Genomic DNA, 24544 nt, shown 5'->3' on the forward strand with positions numbered 1-24544 from the left:
GGGATAATTCTGACAGTATAGATGCTTAGAATGAAATAATTGTTTGTCTATTTTGACCAGATGTGAGAAATTAATTCGCCCGAACGACTTGGTCTGCCCGGACTTTAGGCAACTATTTCTCCCCTCCACCTCCCCAGCCCTCACCCGTATGTTAATAAATGGTTGGTGATAATACATAATTAGGTTGTAGTGGCTACCACAGTCCCTTGTCTCTGGTTATACTGGTGTTTCATAGCTGTTAGTCTTCATTTTTTCCCCTCTAACTCAATGTCTATTGTCTATTTAGATATTCATGCCACTGTTCTCAGTCGAACGCGTACTAAGGAGTTTGTATCATCTTTGAATGCTCTTAACGTGGCAGCTAGCCTAGTTGTAACACTATGAACGCCCGATAAAGAAACACAAAAAATTACTATACTGCAGGTGTTGCTATGCGTGCTACCTGCACAATTACTGGGATTACAATTCATGGCATGTTGCACGTACCACCTAATTGCTATCACAGTCACTTACCGATACGATTAGTGATATTTTTACAGGTCATGGTCGAGCTGACTCAGCGAACGTGTCTCCACTGACGCTGCGCAATCAACAACCTCACAACACTACCACCTACAATTAGTGTTGCAAAGAAAAAACTCCAATGATTATGATATTCACAATGATAACGGAAATTAATTAAGCAGTGTTATGTGTCGCATCTGCCGTAATGGGATTAATATAGTTGGGAAAAGATAAACATCATATCACTGTAGGAAAAGTAAGTCGATATTGTTGTATGTCATCTCCAAAAAGAGAGGATTAGGAGAGGCAGCTCTAAGGTTTGTAATGATTCACAGGTATCCGTGGGTCATAATGTTTTAAGAAGGTTGTCCAGAAACAGCTCCTTGCTGTACACTGTAAATTCCATACTTTAAAACTTTATATACGTGTGTCTGGATGGTTTGATTCCTCTTTAACGATTGTGACGAAGAATTAAGTGGATGGATTTTTAGATCGTACTTCAGCAACCATTGTTTCTCCCTTTACATTATCTTTCTTCTCTACTAACATCACATTTTAAGTACAACCAAATTAATATTTTATACACAGAATAATCAACCTCTTTCATCAATTTTACATCACATATACCTGGTTTGTTGGTTGTTTGTGTGAGATTTAGGCTTATCAGCAGCCTGGGTCATTAAGACCGTCAACGTAAAGCTGCAATCTTTAACGCCTTCAGGTGCAAAGGATAATTCAAAGACAAAAATATACTCTCATTTATATGTGACTTGGGATCTCAGACAGATGGAAGAATATTTGTACTAATTGCAAAGGAAAACAATTTGAACGGAAAAACCTAAAAGAACAAGAAAGGAGATTGAAGGGAAGCAGAAGGCAGGTGGGCTGTATGTCTACCAGGACGATGGTGACAATATTCATTTAGTGCGTATGACTGTTGTTAGGCAGAGGTAAGTATATTTGTCCCAAAGGACAACTTGGAAGTTAAGAAAAAAAAAAAAGGAAGAATCTGAAAGATTGGGTGAAGGACAGGGGACAGTAGAGTTTTATTACGAGTTATGCGCTCTCTATACGCCATTATGAAGACAAGAAACGTAAGAGACTTAAAACCTAGTCCTTCTCTAGCTAACGGACCAAAATGGCAGCTTCCTAAATTTTTGCCATTTTTACTCCTAAGTCCCATCTCTGGTCAATAATATAAATTTTACATGAATTTCACCTTTTTAGATCTCGTCTCTGGTTAATAATATAAATTTTACATGAATTTCACCACCAAAGAGCTCTGGTCTACCATGATTAAATCACGGTAAACATTTTCATATAATTACAACAAAGCTAGACAATTATAAAAGCTGAACAGATTATACTAGTGTTAATCATTACCGTCTAATTAAAGCAGTATTTTCATCAGGTGTCGTATAGATTTTTACTTTTCTCAAACACCCACAATCAAATAATTGTATACTTCTATATGCCTGTAATTTTCAGTTCTTTCTTGCTGACTGATGCTGGTGTGAAAAACAAGTAGTTGATGTTGTATGGTTAACTTATTGATGGAAAACAAGTAAATTCTGCCGATAAATTATCCTTTCTACGTTCATATGGATCTATAGCTCCCATTGTTTCATTGTTTTGCCAATCTCTTGCTTGTGCATATCGTTGAATGCTATCGTAATTCCTGCTTTTTGTATCCGCCATTGTCTGGTTGTTCTCCATAATGGTGGATGCGCTGTGCAATGGCCTCAACAAAAACACCCTATTAACCTTAAGTAAAGTCGAAATGAGTCGAGTCATGAATATAGCAGGACCTATTTCTGTGTCAGTCGTTGAAAGTCAGGCTCTCTGTGATCCTAGTAGATAAATGTCTATCATATACACCAGTTTTATGAAGTTTTCTGTTGTCATTTTAAAGAAACCGAAAAATTTGTCAGGATGTTTCAGTAGGACCAGAAATGAGGCAGGATTCTGACAAACCTCGATTCTTCTTGACTATTTCTATGTGTACAGGAATGATTCAGAGTGAGTCGACTGAACTAGTTTGGTGTGACCACAACCCAGCTTACCACTCTGGCTAATACCACAGACTACGATGATAATGTAATTACCTGGAATGTTTCATCAGCATGAAGATTTTACTTGGTTCTTTTTTTTCCTCTATCGTTTTAAGATCATGACCATGGTCGTCCATCTAGTTTTTAGTAGCATATTATAATGCTACAAGTGATTAACATTTCAGTTTCATCGGAATTATCTTTATTTGAAGGTCCATTAGAGGTTTACGTAGCAATAATATATACAAAAGCACTGCCTGGTATGTTACTATTTCTTATTAACCAAGGCTCAGTGTTTTGGAGTAAAGGTTAAGGAAATTCCCTAATGAGGTTTTCCAATAATGATAATAATGATAATGATAATAATTACTATTGATTTAAGATTCACCCTCCAACGTTCTACTAAGATAGGTTAAGCTAGGTTTAATTGGATTAAGTTGTAGCTCAGCAATGCTATGCTCCGGTGAAATTAGGTTAGGTTAGAGCACCTTACCGAGAAAATTTTCTTTGGTGACTCTCCAGGTAACTCATTGCTATTATTATTATTATTATTATTATTATTATTATTATTATTATTATTATTATGGATCAACTGATGATTGCCCCCCCCTCCTCCCCCCACTACTTATTTTAGGCTAAATTTGGTTTGGTTTAAGTTACAATGGTGCTTTGTTTTTTTGTTTTTTTTTTTTAACAAACGTTACCTAATAATACCTTACCCAGGTACACGTTGGGCTGAATCTTCAGGTGACACAAAGGAATAAAAACAAAGCAATTCAAACAGCAAGAGCATTGGGTCCTTTCGAGTCTGTTTGTGGTAGTTGAAGATATCAGAATCAGAGTAGTGGGATAAAAGTTATAAGATGAACAGATAATTCAAAGAGAGTAATCTGCAATTTGTCAGTAAGGAGGCGCAAATAATGTAAGTTGTGGACTTGAAGCGAAGTATCATTTTTTTTCTAAAACGTATCTATAGTACAGTTTTGAACCACTCTGGCTAATCATTCAATATGCACAATCCTGTTGAGGAACAAGTACTTCACCTCGTTGGATGAATAACGATTGTCCACTAGTTTGTATCCATTACTGCAAGTGGCATGAAACGAATCGTCTTTAAGTAGCGTTTGCATCAAGATAACCTTTTAACCTTCTCTTTTCTAAGCTAAATAGATTGAAGTCGTTTAGCTTGCTGTCACAGGAGTTATTTTCAGTTCGGGAATCATCTTTGGTAAATGGATGCTGCACTCTTTCCATTCTATCGTTTTTAAGGTTGGGTGACCAAAACTGAACATACTATTCAAGATAGGAACGAGCAAATGAATACTAAAGAGTAAGGATGATTTCCCTGGACTTAAATTCGAGGATTCTACCATGAATCCAAGAATTTTGTTCGCACTTTTCATTGTTTTACGTCACCAAAGATTATTATGTCCAATAATTTTCCTCGTTCACCATTGCCTTTTCGGCTGCCAATAACTAAAACTTTTCACTTATAGATATTACTAATGATTTGCCCCCTATGAATCCAGTTCTTTAGTATGAAGTTGTCGATGCTCAAGTCCATTTGTAGATTTATTACCTAGTTTTTGTATCATCAGCTAATATTGATATCTTGCATTGCAGCCTATTATCGACGTCATTAATATGTAAGAGAACCTACCGTAAGACTAATTCTTATGGCATTTCACTTGTTACGCTTAAACCATTCTGAGGTTTGATCATTAACAGCTACTTTATTTACGGTCAGTCAAGCAATTTACTAGCAACCCCATTGATAAATACCATGTGACTTAATTTTTGATAGTAGCCTTTGATGCATAACCTTATCGAATGATTTTTAAAAATCTAGATGGATTACATCAACTGCATTTTTTCATCATACATGTTGACTGTATCATATAAAAAATAATCAGATTTGTCAGACAGGCTATTTCGTCGAAAATCTTGCGAGAATTGTTGAATTGGTGGGTCTCTAAATGGTTTATGATTCTATCTCGAATGATTGTTTCAATAAGTTTTCTGAATACGGACCTTAAGCTAACTTGATCATTTCCGGCCAGTAATTTATTACCTTTTTTGAAGATCGGTGTTCATTTAGCAAACTTCCATTCATCAGGAACTTTTCCCGTGGCAAGTGACTTACTGAAGAGGTCAGTCAACGGCTTATCGATCTCGTATTTTACCTCTTTCATTGTTATTGGATGAAGCTTATTAAGTCCTGCTGTTTTATTTCAATTTATTTCTGATAGTTGTTGCACATTCTCCCTTCTGAGCAGTGAAACGATTTGGGATAGGGGTTGTGTTCCATCATTAATGCAGATGCAAAAAATTCATTTGAGTTTTGCCATGGATTCTTTCAAGTGAACTAAGGCAATGACATCCATAATAAATGTACCTGTTGACTGGGTAATGATTCTCATGCCTCTAATAAAATGGTAAAACTCTTTAGGGTTTCTTTGCTTGCTTACGTATATTGATATAACTTACTTTATCTTGTCGGTTATTGGTCTCTTTGAGTTTCTTTTGAGCTACTTTCTCAGACAACCGGCACTTTTTATTTAACAATTCCATCACCATGGCATCGTTTTAAAACAGACTCTACTACGCATTGGCACATATTTTCCTTCTAGAGCTTTTTGTTTTCAAAGATTTTCAGAGACCATATGATTAAGATAATAAAAATTTGGAAGTTTAAGATCGGGTATTTGTTCGCGAATGTCATGCTGACCAATATCACATGTATTCTTATATCTTTTTTAGATTTGGTTGACATTTCCTTAGCTTATCACTGAAGAAATAAGTTAGTGGCAAAGAAATGTTATGGAATGTATTATCATTATTATCATTATCATCACTATCATCAATATTATTACTATTTTCATTTTTTTATATATATGTGAATGATAATCGGATATAGTGAGAAGTGAAACTTGCAAAAGCCTGCGGACATTTCATATTCTATGTTCTATGATTATCAACATAGTGGACGTATATCTTTACCATATTCAGGAATCACTGAAACCAGGGAGAGCTGAAGGAGCATTCTCGATGTTCAATACAGAAACACAAATACAAGCTTCAAACTTGGCGCAGCATTCAATGCCAGACTCACACGAGAGGCCATATCACCATTTTTCTTAATCATATTTCTTTTTCCGATTAATCACTTAAGAAGCAAAGAGTCGAAATATTATGATAATAACGATCACAAGTTTCACTTTTATATGTTTACAGTAAAATAGGCTGGAAACTCGCAAACGTGTGTGGTGTTCAGCACCTAGCGGTTTCATCATGCTTGTGCAGGTCTGCCAACCTTCCCGTGGGGAACTGGCCGCACACCGTTTATTGATTTTTACATTTAAGTAGATATGTATAGTGATCACATTATTTATTTCATGCATCATTTGCTTCAATGGTGTCTATCAGTAGCTTATTTCTACGAACAAAATACTTGAATGCTGAGCGCATTCGTTGTTGTTATTGGGTGTTGTCAGGTTGGCTCTTCTGAGTCATTTCTAACTATGGCTACGAGAGAGTGAGACGCAGGTCACACCGCTCTACGGATTTTCGTATTGTTCACATATTTGTTTAATTTTTCTTGTGTGGTATCCTGGTAGCGACGCAGATGAAGTAAGGAAACGTAAGTACAACAGCTGTCATGGTCCTACATTTCGTAATAAGAGGGATTTTCTTTGTGTAAAGTAGAGTTTGACAGCTCTGTCACCGCCAAGCAGTGTGGCGCGCAGCTTTGGCTGTTGAGACATGATGCAATACAGGAATCGTAGATTTCGTCATGATAGAAAACCTCATTTGATCTGAGGTCATGGCAAGCATCAGACGCGAGAAGCTCAACCTATTCATATATTCTGGTGACTCTTGCAAAACGCCGTTAAGAGAAACTGTTGTTTAAAGGTAAGAAAAATTGTATTGTGAGTATAGTGATAAAATATTAAAAGTTGCCTGTAAAGCTGGGAAAGATTAGGACTTAACCCTCGGACACATGGATACTTTAAGTCATTATACAATGAGTGTGTTACCTCAGTGTAAATGGAGAGATTTGAAGCATACAACTGGGTTTACCCATAATTTGGTACGTAACATGTTTCCAAACTAATTTCGATGAGTGACACGAGTTGTATGAATATTACTGGTTAATTTTGGGGGGTTTGACACGTATGCAATAAATACTAAGCTGTCTCAACTTTTAAACAAGATATTTTTTTTCATCCCCTCAAATAAGTTGCTGAAGTTTTGACATATCGAAGGCCGACTTCAGATAATCATAGCATATTGATAGTGATGAAGGATCTGAAACATTTGGGATCATGACGCAATTTTTTCAGACTTGCTTCATAGTGGTGGTAGGATTTGAGTTTCAACGTATCAGTTTTCGTTTATGCTAGTGTACATCTGTTCACTGTAGGGGAGGATGTGTTAGTTTTCTTGGGTGTTTATGTGTGTGTGTGTGTGTGTTTGCAGTTAGTCAGATGTTCGGGGCCAGGTGTTGTCGAGTGGATTATTGCTCCATAATCCGATTTTTTTTTTTTAATTTGTGGGTGTGTCTGTGCCAAAGGGAATACCGCATTGTATGAAACTGGTACGTTATTTTTTTTTTTGGAATGTTCAACATCTAAAGCTGACGTATTATTAAGTGCATGAATATGTAGCTTTACTGACTTCGGTTGTTGAATTTGGGGTTTTATCTCATTCGTGTTCAGGGTTATGCTTACGTGCACATGTGATGCCTTTGTGTCCTGGGTTGCGTAATTGTCCAAGTGTTGCATCATTGAGTGTGTGTGTCACGTAGGAATTAGTTCACTGTGTGGTTCAGGTGAGTACAGACAAAGGTTTTTCTCTCTGCGGGTGATTGCCTGCTGACGATAAGAATGCTGCATAGATAAGTGATTACGATCTGCTTATATGATTGTAACTTTAGCCCAGTGAAGGTGTGGATAAATGATGAGGCTGTGGGATCGAACGAACGTCGGTTGCTTCGCAATATGAAGGTGTGTGACCGAAGAAAACTATCAAGCTAAATTAATGTGTGAACGAAGAAAACTATGAAGCTAAGTTAATGTGTGAACGAAGAATGGTGCTTATTGAGGTGAATGTGTGAAGACGAAGGTTCCGCTTAGCCAACTGTACTTGTGTGCGCCATTGTGTGCGACGAAGTTTGTGGACGAAGGTTCTGCCCTGCCAAGCCAGTATATACGCATGGACACTGTCAAGCCAAGCCATGTGAGTGTATGAACGAATGCAGCCTTTTCTTAATGTGTGTGTGGGGGGGGGCGAAGTCTGTGTGGTCAGTTGAATATATGACGAAGGCTGTTTAGCACAGTGAGTGTGAACAAAGGCTCTAATTGTTCTGCTTCGCTGTGTGTGTGTGTGGACGAAGGATCTACCTATCGAAGTTAGTGTGCGTGAACTGGGGTTGTCTACTCAGGTGTCTATGTGTATGGACAAAGCCTGTCTAACCAAGTATTTGTTGAATAAGGTTCTCTTTGGTCAATTTAGTATGTGTGGACGAAGGTTCTGTCTAGCAGTGAGATTGTGTGAACATGGGATATGTTTAGTCAGCTAAATATATGTGGACGAAAGTTGCTGGTTCACGTGCGTGGATGAGGTGATCAGAGTAAGAGAAAGTCAGAAGTACATTGAACCTTTAGCTTTCTATGTACATTGTATTGATTAGATTGATACAGAAAATTCGATCTAGCAGAAATGTTTATGAATTCTGTAATGTGTTCCAGCTTCCAGGCAGCAGAACATGTCATTTTCGTAGTAGTTTGTTGCTGTGATTGATAGTTTCTGTGATTTTCATAGGCATATGAAAATGTGAATCCCAAAGATACTGAGGTTGCTAGTTGCTCAGTCTAACGTTAATGTTAAGTTTCATAATATATTCTTATGCATTTAATCTGCAGAAGTTTTTGTTGTATTACATTTTTCAGTAAGAATTAGCTTTATGTAGAGAGAGGTCTTAAATAACTTGCGTCATGGTCTGAGCATCTCTTCACACTCATGTTGGGCGCTGGTCGTTTTGGTCACTTTTTTTGTTGTTGAAATGAACTTGGAATTTATGATTTTTGGATTTATTGATATTGCAAGATATGTTACCATGGAGATATGTGAAATTTGTTATGGATGTGAACATTCTAATGTTTATTGGGGAAATAGTACTTAATTTTTCGTTAGAGGCTCCAGACACGGACTAAAGTCCACATCAAGGCCAGGTCTTAATTGAAATATAGAGAAGATAATGAAAGGAAAAAGAAAAGGAAAGTAATAATAGATTTTAGAGAAAGTGGGAAACCTTATGCACCTTTATTTCTATTTTTTTTTTTTTTGATATATTATGGAGATAGTGTGAGGTATGACTCAGTCCAACCTTCCCGTTCTCATGCCATGTTGAGCCGTTGGGAGGCTTGGGATTTGGACACTTAGCTCAACGAATTTGTGCATGAGATCAGGCCAGCTGCAGTTGTGTCACCATTATGTTCTGGGCAACTTACGGTATTCAGACACAAGCTCTAGTAAGGCAGTGGAAGAGAACGTTTGACTTTGCTAATTTATCGTATACTAAACCAGTTGTTATAAGTACTCTCTTGGTATCTTTGTTTACCATGGTCTCTTTGTCAAACTCTAAAAGATTATGGAAACGGTAGTACTTCAATTAGTATATCTGTGTCTATCTACATTATTGTCCATCACTCGCTTTAGAGAGGTACTAAGAAGACGAAACAACGGCGCCATTACAAATTGCTGGCATCCACTCTATAACGTACCGAAACCATAGCTCACCGTCCACAGCCAAGCCTTACAGACCAGTTCCGTGGTTTCCCACCCCGTGCCCCTCAAATCCCTTTTCGCTCTTACATATATTCCTCTTGGTCTTCCTCTCCCTATTACTCGCTCCACTTCTGCCAGGAAGATCATGTCTTTTTTTTTTTTCACTCATCCTCTCCATATGCTCAAGCTAATTCAGCACACCCTGTTCTGCTTTCAGGCGCTAACCACCACACACCGGTCTAGCTCTTTCACGCCTTACATATTTAACACCCCCCCCCCCCACACACACACACAAACACACACATAGGCATCAAACATTTGATGTCCAACACATCCACCCTCGTCCATTATTTTGCAGTAAGGGCCCAAGCCTTTCATTCATACAACATTGTCCGGACTGCTATACCTTCAAACAAGCCCACCTTTCTCCTGACAATGAACTTTCCGTTCATACATTTTTCAATGCACCCAAAACCTTTGCTCCCTCCTTCACTGCAAGATTCACTTCAGTTCTCTCTCTGCCATATGCTGCCTTGACCACTCCACATACCTTTCAGACTCCTTTCTCGCTGCTCCTCATAACCTTACTTTCATGCATATTAACTCAACTTTCTGCTTTCACACACACTCCCAAACTTGGACATCAGCTTCTAAAAGTTTCTTTTTCGAGTCTGACGTGAGGTTCGTGGTTTGCAAACAGCAGTCGACTCTTCTCGGCCTCTTTCAAGAACCTCGCATTCACCTTCCTCCCCACCTTGCCAATCAGTTTAAACAGCCATGGTGATACCACCTCCTTGACGCAGAACCACCGTTCACTTGGAACCACTCATATTCTACCGCACACATACATTACTCTCCTGATAAAAATTCCTCGCTACATAGTATCTCTCCTCTCATACCGCATAATCTTAGCACTTTACAAAAGAAATATATGTCATCCCCATCGTACGGAATTCATTGATACACTCGATCATAGTTTCGTTTCTTTGTGTAGTGACCGACGTATAAGAATCACAGGGAACCTATGTGATTTGTTTACACACACACACACACACACACACACACACACACACACACATATATATATATATATATATATATATATATATATATATATATATATATATATATATTCCAATGAGTCCACGGGGAAAATAAAACTCGATAAACACGTTGTGTTTATCGTGTTTCATTTTCCCCGTGGACTCGTAGGAATATACTTGATCACGCGCAAAATTGTGATCCTTTCCAATATATATATATATATATATATATATATATATATATATATATATATATATATAGCATTTCTATCCCTGGGGATAGGGGATTAAGAGTACTTCCCACGTATTCCCTGCGTGTCGTAGAAGGCGACTAAAAGGGGAGGGAGCGGGGGGCTGGAAATCCTCCCCTCTCGGTTTTTTTTTAATTTTCCAAAAGAAGGAACAGAGAATTGGGCCAGGTGAGGGTATTCCCTCAAAGGCCCAGTCCTCTGTTCTTAACGCTACCTCGCTAATGCGGGAAATGGCGAATAGTTTGAAAGAAAGAAAAGATATATAGCATTTATGGATCTGGAGAAGGCATATGATAAGAGTTGATAGAGATGCTTTGTGGAAGGTATTAAGAGTATATGGTGTGGGAGGTAAGTTGCTAGACGTAGTGAAATATTTTTTTTATCAAGGATGTAAGGCATGTGTACGGGTAGGAAGAGAGGAAAGTGATTTGTTCCCAGTGAATGTCGGTTTGCGGTAGGGGTACGTGATGTTTCATGGTTGTTTAATTTGTTTATGGATGGGGATGGTAGGGAGGTGAATGCAAGAGTTTTAGAGAGAGGGGCAAGTATGCAGTCTATTGTGGATGAGAGGGTTTGGGAAGTGAGTCAGTTGTTGTTCGCTGATGATACCTCGCTGGTTGCTGATTCATGTGAGAAACTGCAGAAGTTGGTGACTGAGTTTGGTAAAGTGTGTGAAAGAAGAGAGCTAAGAGTAAATGTGAATAAGAGCAGGGTTCAGTAGGGTTGGACAAGTCAAGTGCGAGGTAAGTTTGAATGGAGAAAATCGGGAGGAAGTGAAGTGTTTTAGATATCTGGAAGTGGATTTAGCAGTGGATGGAACCATGAAAGCGGAAATGAGTCACAGGGTGTTGGGGAGGGGGCGAAGGTTCTGGGAGCGTTGAAGAATGCGTTGAAGGCGAGAACATTATCTTGGAGAGCAAAAATGGGTATATTTGAAGGAATAGTGGTTCCTACAATGTTGTATGGTTGCGAGGAATGTGCTATAGATAGGGTTGTTCGAAGGAGGGTGGATATTTTGGAAATGAAATGTTTGACTATGTGGTGTGAGGTTGTTTGATCAAGTAAGTAATGAAAGAGTAAGAGAGATATGTGGTAATAAAAAGAGTGTGGTTGAGAGAGCTGAAGAGAGTGTATTGAAATGGTTTAGTCACATGGAGAGAATGAGGGAGGAAAGATTGACAAAGGGGATATATGTGTCAGAGGTGGAGGGAACGAAAAGTGGGAGACCAAATTGGAGGTGGAAGGATGGATTGAAAAAGATTTTGAGCGATCGGGGCCTGAACATACAGGAGTGTGAAAGGCGTGGAAGGAATAGAGTGAATTGGAAAGATGTGGTATACCGGGGTGGACGTGCTGTCAGTGGTTTAAATCAGGGCATGTGAAGCGTATGGGGGTAAACCCTGGAAAGTTTGTATGGCCTGGATGTGGAAAGGGAGCTGTGGTTTCGGTGCATTACTCGTGACAGCTAGAGACAGTGTGAACGAATTTGTTGTCTTTTCCTAGTGCTACCTTGTGCGCGCGCTCAGGGGGATGGGGCCTGCTGTTTCTTGTATGGCGGGGTGTAAACGGGATGGATGAAGGCAGCAAGTATGAATATGTACATGCGTATGTATGGAAAGGATCACAATTTGCGCGTGAGCAAGATATTCTTATCCCATTTGGTAGGCAATCGCATGTTTACCAAATTCCGTCCTAGCTTCGACTTTTCGATGTATATCAACTGACTTATATTTCTCTCTTGTGGCTCCCCTGATGATGTGATTATTACACGAAAGTGCACTTGGGAACTTATCGGGTTTCATTTTCCCCGTGGACTCATAGGAATGTGAATGTATAAATATGTCTCTGTATATGTATGTATACGTTGAAATGTATAGGTATGTATATGCGCTTGTGTGGGCGTTTATGTATATGCATGTGTAGGTGGGTGGGTTGGACTACTATCTCGTCTGTTTCCTTGCGCTACCATGCTAACGCGGGAGACAGCGACTAAGTACAATATATATATATATATATATATATATATATATATATATATATATATATATATATATATAAGAGAGAGAGAGAGAGAGAGAGAGAGAGAGAGAGAGAGAGAGAGGTTTACGAGTACTTACGAGATTTTGCCTAAAGACTGGGTTAGCTCTCAGCGCTGGAAGCTAGATAGAGGTACGGAACGAGTCGTGTAGGTTAAGTTTTAGTTAAGCAGAAAGAAAACCCTTTAGCAACTTGGGCCAAAGGAGTGTTATATGACTCCTATTGCGTTCTCGCTCGTTGTGCAGCCGATAATAACCCTCCTGAAAGTGGTAGCAGCTTGCTACCCACTGCCGACCTAACGAAAGATAAACATTTGAAATGATAAGATCTGAATCATAGTTGAATTTCTGTTATTCATCATCACGTAGTTTTTCAGAAATTTTAAAAGCATTCGCGTTCCCACGTGAACTTTGAAATTACTGTGTTTTAATTTCACGCGGTGATAAGATGAGCTTTTCGTGAGTGTCGGGTACGCTGTACGTGACCAGTCTCTGATTGCGCATGCGATATTGCAGGCTTTCTCCGGTTAGGATCGTTGGAAAAGTTATGACGGGTAATACCTAGCATCGGAGCAGACGGATAAAGCGGCAGTGTCGTTCGTGTTACATTGATACTTTAAATAAGACTTCGTAATTGCAACTGATGCTGAAAATCTAAAATACAATATATATATATATATATATATATATATATATATATATATATATATATATATATATATATATATATATATATATACCATTTTCCGCGTTAGCGAGGTAACGTTAAGAAGAGGACTGAGACCTGAGCCTTTGAGGAAATATCCTCACTTGGCCCCCTTCTTTGTTCTTCTTTTGGAAAATTAAAAAACGAGAAAGGAGGATTTCCAGCCCCCCGCTCCCTCCCCTTTTAGTCGCCTTCTATGACACGCTGGGAGAGTACGTGGGAAGTATTCCTTCTCCCCTATCCCCGGCGATACTGAATATATATATATATATATATATATATATATATATATATATATATATATATATATATATATATATATATAGGTGAGAACAGTGGAAGTAAGGGGAGTGGGGGGAGGAATGGGATGTATTTAGGGAATCAGTGATGGATTGCACAAAAGATGCTTGTGGCATACGAAGAGTGGGAGGTGGGTTGATTAGAAAGGGTAGTGAGTGGTGGGATGAAGAAGTAAGATTATTAGTGAAAGAGAAGAGAGAGGCATTTGGACGATTTTTGCAGGGAAAAAATGCAATTGAGTGGGAGATGTATAAAAGAAAGAGACAGGAGGTCAAGAGAAAGGTGCAAGAAGTGAAAAAGAGGGCAAATGAGAGTTGGGGTGAGAGAGTATCATTAAATTTTAGGGAGAATAAAAAGATGTTCTGGAAGGAGGTAAATAAAGTGCGTAAGACAAGGGAGCAAATGGGAACTTCAGTGAAGGGCGCAAATGGGGAGGTGATAACAAGTAGTGGTGATGTGAGAAGGAGATGGAGTGAGTATTTTGAAGGTTTGTTGAATGTGTTTGATGATAGAGTGGCAGATATAGGGTGTTTTGGTCGAGTTGGTGTGCAAAGTGCGAGGGTTCGGGAAAATGATTTGGTAAACAGAGAAGAGGTAGTAAAAGCTTTGCGGAAGATGAAAGCCGGCAAGGCAGCAGGTTTGGATGGTATTGCAGTGGAATTTATTAAAAAAGGGGGTGACTGTATTATTGACTGGTTGGTAAGGTTATTTAATGTATGTATGACTCATGGTGAGGTGCCTGAGGATTGGCGAAATGCGTGCATAGTGCCATTGTACAAAGGCATAGGGGATAAGAGTGAGTGCTCAAATTACAGAGGTATAAGTTTGTTGAGTATTCCTGGTAAATTATATGGGAGGGTATTGATTGAGAGGGTGAAGGCATGTACAGAGCATCAGATTGGGGAAGAGCAGTGTGGTTTCAGAAGTGATAGAGGATGTGTGGATCAGGTGTTTGCTTTGAAGAATGTATGTGAGAAATACTTAGAAAAGCAAATGGATTTGTATGTAGCATTTATGGATCTGGAGAAGGCATATGATAGAGTTGATAGAGATGCCCTGTGGAAGGTATTAAGAATATATGGTGTGGGAGGCAAGTTGTTAGAAGCAGTGAAAAGTTTTTATCGAGGATGTAAGGCATGTGTACGTGTAGGAAGAGAGGAAAGTGATTGGTTCTCAGTGAATGTAGGTTTGTGGCAGGGGTGTGTGATGTCTCCATGGTTGTTTAATTTGTTTATGGATGGGGTTGTTAGGGAGGTGAATGCAAGAGTTTTGGAAAGAGGGGCAAGTTTGAAGTCTGTTGGGGATGAGAGAGCTTGGGAAGTGAGTCAGTCGTTGTTCACTGATGATACAGCGCTGGTGGCTGATTCATGTGAGAAACTGCAGAAGCTGGGGACTGAGTTTGGTAAAGTGTGTGAAAGAAGAAAGTTAAGAGTAAGTGTGAATAAGAGCAAGGTAATTAGGTACAGTAGGGTTGAGGGTCAAGTCAATTGGGAGGTAAGTTTGAATGGAGAAAAACTGGAGGAAGTAAAGCGTTTTAGATATCTGGGAGTTGATCTGGCAGCGGATGGAACCATGGAAGCGGAAGTGGATCATAGGGTGGAGGAGGGGGCGAAAATCCTGGGAGCCTTGAAGAATGTGTGGAAGTCGAGAACATTATCTCGGAAAGCAAAAATGGGTATGTTTGAAGGAATAGTGGTTCCAACAATGTTGTATGGTTGCAAGGCGTGGGCTATGGATAGAGTTGTGCACAGGAGGATGGATGTGCTGGAAATGAGATGTTTGAGGGCAATGTGTGGTGTGAGGTGGTTTGATCGAGTAAGTAACGTAAGGGTAAGAGAGATGTGTGGAAATAAAAAGAGCGTGGTTGAGAGAGCAGAAGAGGGTGTTTTGAAATGGTTTGGGCACATGGAGAGAATGAGTGAGGAAAGATTGACCAAGAGGATATATGTGTCGGAAGTGGAGGGAACGAGGAGAAGTGGGAGACCAAATTGGAGGTGGAAAGATGGAGTGAAAAAGATTTCGAGTGATCGGGGTCTGAACATGCAGGAGGGTGAAAGGAGGGCAAGGAATAGAGTGAATTGGATCGATGTGGTATACTGGGGTTGACGTGCTGTCAGTGGATTGAATCAGGGCATGTGAAGCGTGTGGGGTAAACCATGGAAAGCTGTGTAGGTATGTATATTTGCGTGTGTGGACGTATGTATATACATGTGTATGGGGGTGGGTTGGGCCATTTCTTTCGTCTGTTTCCTTGCGCTACCTCGCAAACGCGGGAGACAGCGACAAAGCAAAAAAAAAAAAAAAAAAAAAAATATATATATATATATATATATATATATATATATATATATATATATATATAGCATACAACCCAACAGCCAGGATCGAACTCGGAACTCCGGGGTAGCAGGGGGAGCACGACAGTTAGGCTACCGTCTCCTACGCAGGGGTCCCAGGTTCGATCCTGGCTGTTGGGTGGGAAGCGTAGATGTGTACTACTTTATGCCAGCTATGTATCATCACAGTTTAGTTAGTTTGTGCAGCGTTTTTATTACTGCTTTAGTAACTTGAAAAATTTGAGCTAGTCATATGTGCGCCATATTACGAAGCACAGTTAGTGCTTAAGTGCAGTTTGTATGGGGACGAATGACTAGAACTGTTGTTTTCTACCGTTCTTTGGAAATGTGTGTTGTCTTAAGTTCATCGTGCGCAGTTATTCCTGAATCATATATTTAGTCCACAGCATTTGGTTTAAGGTTTATATGTTAGCTTGGGATACACGGAGACATGTTTTTTTCGAATATATTGAGTTAGAAGTAAGCTGTTTAGAGTGATTGCGCTAAAGCGCCGTTGTATGTTAAGCATTCTTTTCGTGGATTTCCATTCGATCCATCACTGAATTCTAAACTCTTAAGGTTTCTTATGTTTTTGATGTATGTAGTTCTTATATCTATTATTTCTAGTAGGATTGTGATTACTAAACGAAGTATTTGCAGGTAGTTATCTTTTATGCGTAAGGTATTGTGTAAAGGCGAAAGTTATGCCAGTCTATTATGTGTACGGTATTGAGCAGTGTTGTGCATTCAATGTGATGCGTTGAAGGGAGCCTGGACGGGAGACGGTTGCCAGGGGTCATTGTGTACACGGTTTGACGCCCTCGACCGGCACCACGAACAGTTGTCAGTCGTTGCCATTTTGTTACCTGGGACGAATTTTTATGTTTTTATTAAAACATTTTATCGGGAATCGGACGTGTTTCTAGAATTGATCAACTTGTTTCGTCTTGTAAATGTGTTTGGGTTAGACAGACTGTATTTGGACGTAGTGAAATGGTTGGCTTCCCAGTGCATTATTACTCGGATGAATTTAGTAACACAAGGCCTGTTGCTTCCAAACGTAAGCCTCACTCTTAGTTGCCATACCCGTCATGGAGAAACGGAAATGAAGTATATCCCATACATAGCTTCGTTATGCTTGTCAAGAGATTACAACGGACAGTGTTTCTTCCATTGAAACCAAGAGCTTGTCATAACAAACCAATACGGCGGTAGTGGTCCTCGGCCAGGCAATTGGTTGTTGATGTGAAGTCGCGGATGTGAAAATTGGCGACGAGGTCTTTGCGGAACAAGTTATTCAAGGTCAAACAGAGGACTGAAGCAGGAGGTTGTGGGGGGTGAAAGCCAGTGGTGTTAGTAGCGGCCTGGAGGATGCCACTACTCACTTGTCTTCTCTTCCATTTCAAAGTCTTTTCTCCTATCCGCCTCTCCTTCCCTCCAATCATTGCATTAAAGATGTGAAATACTGGTTACGTTTTACTTGTTTATCTAGTGACGAGAATAAACCCTGCGAAGAGGGTAGGAAAGCTTCTGGGTAGCGTGGTGGTTTGTTAGTAGGACATTGCCTGAAATGTTCCCAGAAGTATATTTGTTTATATAATTCTAACGTTTCAGTGATTTTCATGTTGGTTTTCCTTTATTTTTTTTCCTCACTTTTTTGATTGTGCTAATTGACATACTGACCTTTACGTTTGATGTTTACTTAACGTTATGAGGTAGCGGTACTTTGTGGATTTTTTCTTTTTTTGTTTTACATATGAATCAGGACAAACACACGTTCAGCGATCTTAGCAATTGTATATAGGTTACAACATTAGCAGAGTGGCGCCCTTATTCGTGTCCCCTACTAAACCTTTATATTTATGTCACAAACTAATTTCCTGGTTAGCGTAGATGTAATTCATTTGTTCAGCTTGTTCCAGAGATACACGTAATTTGCCGAAGAAATATGTACGTACGTCTTCCCTGATACTTGGCTTGCCCAGTTTCCTGCTTTGTCTTCAGTTGTGAATACTTCTGGCTTTCAAAGGACTGGTCTGTGTTATTTTGGTACTCTGAAAATAAGAATTTGGTATTTAGCTCAACTTCATCTTTTCTTTCAGTGTGGGCGGATAGATGACTTCCTTCGTCTCACTTTATTGGGACACTCGTTGCGATCTGTTGGACCTTATTCTTAACACACCTGTTAATCTTCATGTGGACACCCAGCTACTGGTGCATATTTCACTTGGATCGAGCAAGACTCTTGTATCTTTGTTGTCTTGGAACATTTCTCTTGTCGGCTTGAAAGCACTTTTGACATGCCATCATATAATGTGCTCACGTTCCTCTTGACTTTTTTTTTTTTTTTTTTTTTTAGTTATTTGCGATAAGCTTGGCATAATGTCTTTTCTTCCCTTTTTTTTTCCATATTACCTGCCATTTTCAGTGGATTGGATTTTTTCATTTGCCAGTGTGTACCGCTTGTCGCATGATATGAGTACTTTAGACGATATTGTGCCATGAGGTAAGGCTAGCGCGTACCACTTGCTGCAGAGGATTCAAGATAAGACTTACCAACTTAAAACATAAATGTAAGGCCATGAGGTTTGCAGTAATTTCGACTTTTTAAAGCGGTATTTAGTTAAAAGCGTAAAGTGAATTGTAATTGTTCGTTTGTCGAGTTTGCAATACATTTTTTTTTAGCCCGCTGAAACTGCGTTGTTGAAATAAAATTACAGTTGTATTGCTGTTTCATCATACTACTCCCATTCCTTATCTTTATTCACGGGGATGACGGCCCACACCTCTCCGTACAAATGTCCTATACGTACGCGAGAACTGCTTGTTCCTCCTAAACCTGTATCATGCATTATCCCTCACTTGTACTTCCCTTATGTCATATGCACCTGTATCGTCCGTGTATAATACAACTGCACCAACAATTGTATCATATGTGGTCCTCTCCCACATCATAATGTCACTTGTATTATGAAACATCCCTCTCTTACAACTGAATCTTGACCCACGACACCTGTATTATGTATCACCTGAAGATTGATGTATGACACTATTATGTATCACCTAAAGATTGACTTGTGACACCTGTATTCATGTGTTCGTCTTCCCTGTGTATTTATATCACCTAAACCTTGACGCATGACACCTGTATCTATGTGTTCTTCGCACTTGCATTTTGTGCATGTCCCTCAGCCTCATCAGTTTCATGAAAGTGTTCCTTACTAACACCGCAAATTTGTGCGTTTGTCACCTACCCTTCCTTCATGTTTGGCCCTGTTCAACGCCTTTATCGATAAGCGCATGTATTCTTCACCCATAGCATTATCGTTCATGTTTTTTCTCCCATAAGACACGTGTCTTCCTTTCACACTCCTACATCTGTACCACGCACGTTTCCCTCATTCCTGCTTCAGGCATGCTTACGGAAGAACAGTAGGACAGACAGAGCTTGTAATTGTTAATTCCAAAAAAGAAGAAATATATATATATATATATATATATATATATATATATATATATATATATATATATATATATATATATATATAATTATGAGAAAAAAGGATCTCATCCATAATACGGTGAGTTGCCCAACCTATCTCCAGCCGGCTTCGCAAATGAAGATATCAAGTTATGATTTTTTGATGCCGTGTCTTAGTTATTGTTTAAAGTGACGTTGTTAGTTCCAATCATTATACGAAGGTCACATGGTAATGACAAGTTTCCCGGTGTTGTATTATATATTTGTCGAGTTTGGGATTTGTATCTTGCTGTATCCGTCTCCCGCCATTGTGAGTTTTTTTTTGTATTATTTTCTCTCTTGCTTAGGGCAGAAAGAAGTAATTTGAAGGCTAGGTTTTAGTGCTGATGTGGTGGAGATGACCTTTGACATTCATTTTAAGGTTCAGGTCATTGGCCAACGATATCAAGGGTTTTGGGAAGATAGTAGTGTAGTGATGATGGCCCTTGATCTGAACGGTAAGATTCAGGGCAATGTCTATATGCCTCGAGGATGAAAATTATCTGACCCATAAGTGTCTTCTCAGAGTCCTTGTAAGGGGCAGATCAAAGGCCATTGGTGTGGAGGATGTATTGAAGATGACCTTTGTCCTGAACGAGAAGGTTCAAGTCAGGGGGAATATTGCTAAGGGTGTAGTGATGATAGCCTTTTACCTGGCTCCAGGATGATCCAAGTTAAGGTTCAAGGCCGGCCGAAGTAATTAGTTACTTGACTGTGATTATTATTAACCTTATCATGGTTACTTATCAACCATCCTGATTATTAGATAATGAGGACCTGCGAAAGGGTTAACATCGTAGAGTGTACTGTCTTGAATACCAATTATATAATGAAATATGGCAAAAATTCTTTGCACACGTAGCTCGTTACTCGGTTTTATTAATTATTATTTATGTAGTTAGTAAACTTAACGATAAATACGGATCATGATGATTAAAATGGCCTGGAATGGATGGGCAACATCATTGTTTCTATGGGCGCTGGGCCACTCAGGCGGTGGGGCGATGGGTGTGGTATGAGTCCATGTATGGTAGATACTACAGTATTGATTTGTTCTGGAGAGTTTATGTAAGATCTGATAGGTTTTTCTTGGAATGTTCTCTTTGGGATTTAGTGCATGCCAGTTACTGCAAAGGAATGAAATCACCAACTAAGTCGGTTTGACTGGCGTAGTATTGGGTTTTGCAGGTGGATGAGAGGGGGAGGGGGGTGAGCAACGTTGCCGCTGTGTGAAAGCGTCGTGTCACATGTACCAGGTAACAAGGTATTCGTTGTAATGCTTGTGTTACTTCTATGATTAAACTATTATATCATTATTACAACGTTGTTTTACCGACATGTATCAAGTTATGTAGACATATAACGTCGATAGTGAAGTAATAGGTGTCCCCCCCCCCCAATACTCGTGTTACGTAATATTGGGTTGTTGCCAGCGGCTGCCAACAGCTATCGCGTGTCTCGGCTGCTTTAGACTAGACTTACCGTGGAGGTATATATAATGCATATAATATGTACTTTGTAGGTCTCAGTTTTAGACAACGGATTATAGCTTGATCACTAACCGGAATAAAGCCATTATATCAGTTCGTACGACAGTAGACTCGATACTTGCCTCTTCCATCAATGATTGTGATATAGTGTATCTTTGCCAGAATTTGTAATATTTGGAGAATATTAATTTATGTTTGTGTGTGGGGGGGGGGGTGTCCAAACGCGCGCAGCCATTCATTTATGGCTGTATACATGATGAAATGAACCCTCATATTTGCTTTGATGGAATCTGGCAGTCGGCTCAGTTGTTAACGTCTCACCATATACTCTGATATATTGGGTTGCTGATTATCATTTGAATGTTTAAACTGTTTGACTACATATTTGGTCCTGTAGAGTCAGAGGTATTATTTTAAGCTAAGAATACTATCCACATTAGGATAACATTTTCCACGTAATGCCGCTTGCGAGAAAAAAATCGAAATCTGATGGTTATACTTAGTTGGAAGTTGGTAATTTCAGCACATCCCTTGACGTCAGGTACTTGGCATGAAAGCCTGGATGGAATGGAGGAGCAGCATAGCAACTGCCACAGCATAAGTGCAGTGACTCGACAAGCGTTTGTTTACCTTGGCAGGTTCTGGCAAAGCTGGACACCCCCTTTTATCACCCCACACCCTGTCAGCTTAGGCGCTAGTTTACAACCCCTGCGGTTACTTTCCATATTGGTTATAAATGTCTGTGTCTATAACTATGTCTATCTATCTATCTATCTATATATATATATATATATATATATATATATATATATATATATATATATATATATTTTTTTTTTTTTTTTTTTTTTTTTTTCTTTGTCGCTGTCTCCCGCGTTTGCGAGGTAGCGCAAGGAAACAGACGAAAGAAATGGCCCAACCCACCCCCATACACATGCCTTGATTCAATCCACTGACAGCACGTCAACCCCGGTATACCACATCGCTCCAATTCACTCTATTCTTTGCCCTCCTTTCACCCTCCTGCATGTTCAGGCCCCGATCACACAAAATCTTTTTCACTCCATCTTTCCACCTCCAATTTGGTCTCCCTCTTCTCCTCGTTCCCTCCACCTCCGACACATATATCCTCTTGGTCAATCTTTCCTCACTCATTCTCTCCATGTGACCAAACCATTTCAAAACACCCTCTTCTGCTCTCTCAACCACGCTCTTTTTATTTCCACACATCTCTCTTACCCTTACGTTACATACTCGATCAAACCACCTCACACCACACATTGTCCTCAAACATCTCATTTCCAGCACATCCATCCTCCTGCGCACAACTCTATCCATAGTCCACGCCTCGCAACCATACAACATTGTTGGAACCACTATTCCTTCAAACATATATATATATATATATATATATATAGTCGCTGCCTCCCGCATTAGCGAGGTAGCACAAGGGAGCAGATGAAAGAATGGGCCAAACCTCCCATATACACATGTATATACATAAACGCCCACACACGCACATGTACATACTTATACAGTTCAACATATACATACTCAGACATATATACACATGTACTACATGTTCATACTTGCTGCCTTCATCCATTTTCGTCGCCACCCCACCACATATGAAATGGAACCTCCCTCCCCCCATGCGCGCGAGGTCGCGCTCGGAAAAGACATCAAAGGCCACATTTGTTCACACATTCTCTAGCTGTCATGTGTAATGCACCAAAACCACTGCTCCCTTTCCACATCCAGGCCCCACAAAACTTTCCATGGTTTACCCCAAACGCTTCACATGCCCTGGTTCAATCCACCGACAGCACGTCGTCCCCTTTATACCACATTCCAATTCACTATATTCCTCGCACGCCTTTCACCCTCCTGTATGTTCAGGCCCCGGTCGCTCAAAATCTTTTTCACCATCCTTCCATCCTTGGTCTCGCACTTCTCTTTCCCTCCACCTCTGACACATATATTCTCTTTGTCAGTCTTACCTCTCATTCTCTCCATATGACCAAACCCATTTCAATACACCCTCTTCAGCTCTCAACCACACACTTTTTATTACCACGTATATCTGTTACACTTTCATTACTTACTCGATCAAACCACCTCACACCACATATTGTCCTCAAACATTTCATTTCCAACACATCCGCCCTCCCCCGCACAACCCTGTCTGTAGCCCATGCCTCGCAACAATATAACATTGTTGGAACACTATTCCTTCATACATACCCATATTTGCTCTCCGAGATAACGCTCGCCTTCCACACATTCTTCAAGTCTCCCAGAACCTTCGCCCCCTCCCCAACACCCTGTGACTCATTTCCGCTTCCATGGTTCCATCCAATGCTAAATCTACTCCCAGATATCTAAAACACTTCACTTTCTCCACTTTATCTCTATTCAGACTTACCTCCCAGTTAACTTGTCCCTCAACCCTAGTGAACTTAATAACCTCGGGAAATTATATGGGGGTATTGATTGAGAAGGTAAAGGCATGTACAGAGCATCAGATTGGGGAAGAGGAGTGTGGTTTCAGAAGTGGTAGAGGATGTGTGGATCAGGTGTTTGCTTTGAAGAATGTATGTGAGAAATACTTAGAAAAACAGATGGATTTGTATGTAGCATTGATGGACCTAGAGAAGGCACACTATAGGGTTGATAGAGATGCTTTGTGGAAGGTATTAAGACTATATGTTGTGGGAGGTAAGTTGCTAGAAGCAGTGAAAAGGTTTTATCGAGGACGTAAGGCATGTGTACGAGTAGGAAGAGAGGAAGGTGATTGGTTCCCAGTGAATATCGGTTTGCGGCAGGGGTGCGTGATGTCTCCATGGTTGTTTGATTTGTTTATGGATGCGGTTGTTAGGGAGGTGAATGCAAGAGTTTTGGAGAGAGGGGCAAGTATTCAGTCTGTTGTGGATGAAAGGGCTTGGGAAGTGAGTCAGTTGTTCGCTGATGATACATTGCTGGTGGCTGATTCGGGTGAGAAACTGCAGAAGATGGTGACTGGGTTTGGTAAAGTGTGTGAAAGAAGAAAGCTGAGAGTAAATGTGAATAAGAGCAAGATTATTAAGTTCAGTAGGGTTGAGGGACAAGTAAATTTGAGGGTAAGTTTGAATGGAGAAAAACTGGAGGAAGTGAAGTGTTTTAGATATCTGGGAGTGGATTTAGCAGCGGATGGAACCATGGAAGCGGAAGTGAGTTACAGGGTAGGGGAGGGGGCGAAGTTTCTGGGAGCGTTGAAGAATGTGTGGAAGGCGAGAACTTTACCTCGGAGAGCAAAAATGGGTATGTTTGAAGGAATAGTGGTTCCAACAATGTTGTATGGTTGCAAGGCATGGGCTATAGATAGGGTTGTGCGGAGGAAGGTGAATGTATTGGAAATGAAATGTTTGAGGACAATATGTGTGAGAGGTGGTTTGATCGGGTAAGAAATGAAAGGGTAAGAGAGATATGTGGTATTAAAAAGAGTGTGGTTGAGAGGGCAGAAGAGGGTTTATTGAATT

At 39.9% G+C, this 24544-nt stretch overlaps 1 protein-coding gene across 3 annotated transcripts in view; it reads left to right on the forward strand.

The window, feature by feature from the left end:
* Positions 1 to 6050: 6050 nt before the first annotated feature.
* Positions 6051 to 24544, forward strand: part of LOC139757870 (CCAAT/enhancer-binding protein gamma-like) — a 67106-nt gene continuing 48612 nt past the window's right edge. Inside the window, exon 1 of one of the 3 annotated variants that reach the window (XM_071678786.1) lies at positions 6051 to 6195. The gene's annotated coding sequence lies outside the window, so the exon portion shown is untranslated. Of the gene's footprint in view, positions 6196 to 6310; positions 6468 to 7397; positions 7794 to 24544 lie in introns of those variants that run through there. The other 2 variants (XM_071678793.1, XM_071678799.1) reach the window with 2 other exon arrangements.

The sequence above is a fragment of the Panulirus ornatus genome, chromosome 2 (assembly GCF_036320965.1).
Source record: "Panulirus ornatus isolate Po-2019 chromosome 2, ASM3632096v1, whole genome shotgun sequence".
In the NCBI taxonomy this organism is placed as follows: domain Eukaryota; kingdom Metazoa; phylum Arthropoda; class Malacostraca; order Decapoda; family Palinuridae; genus Panulirus; species Panulirus ornatus.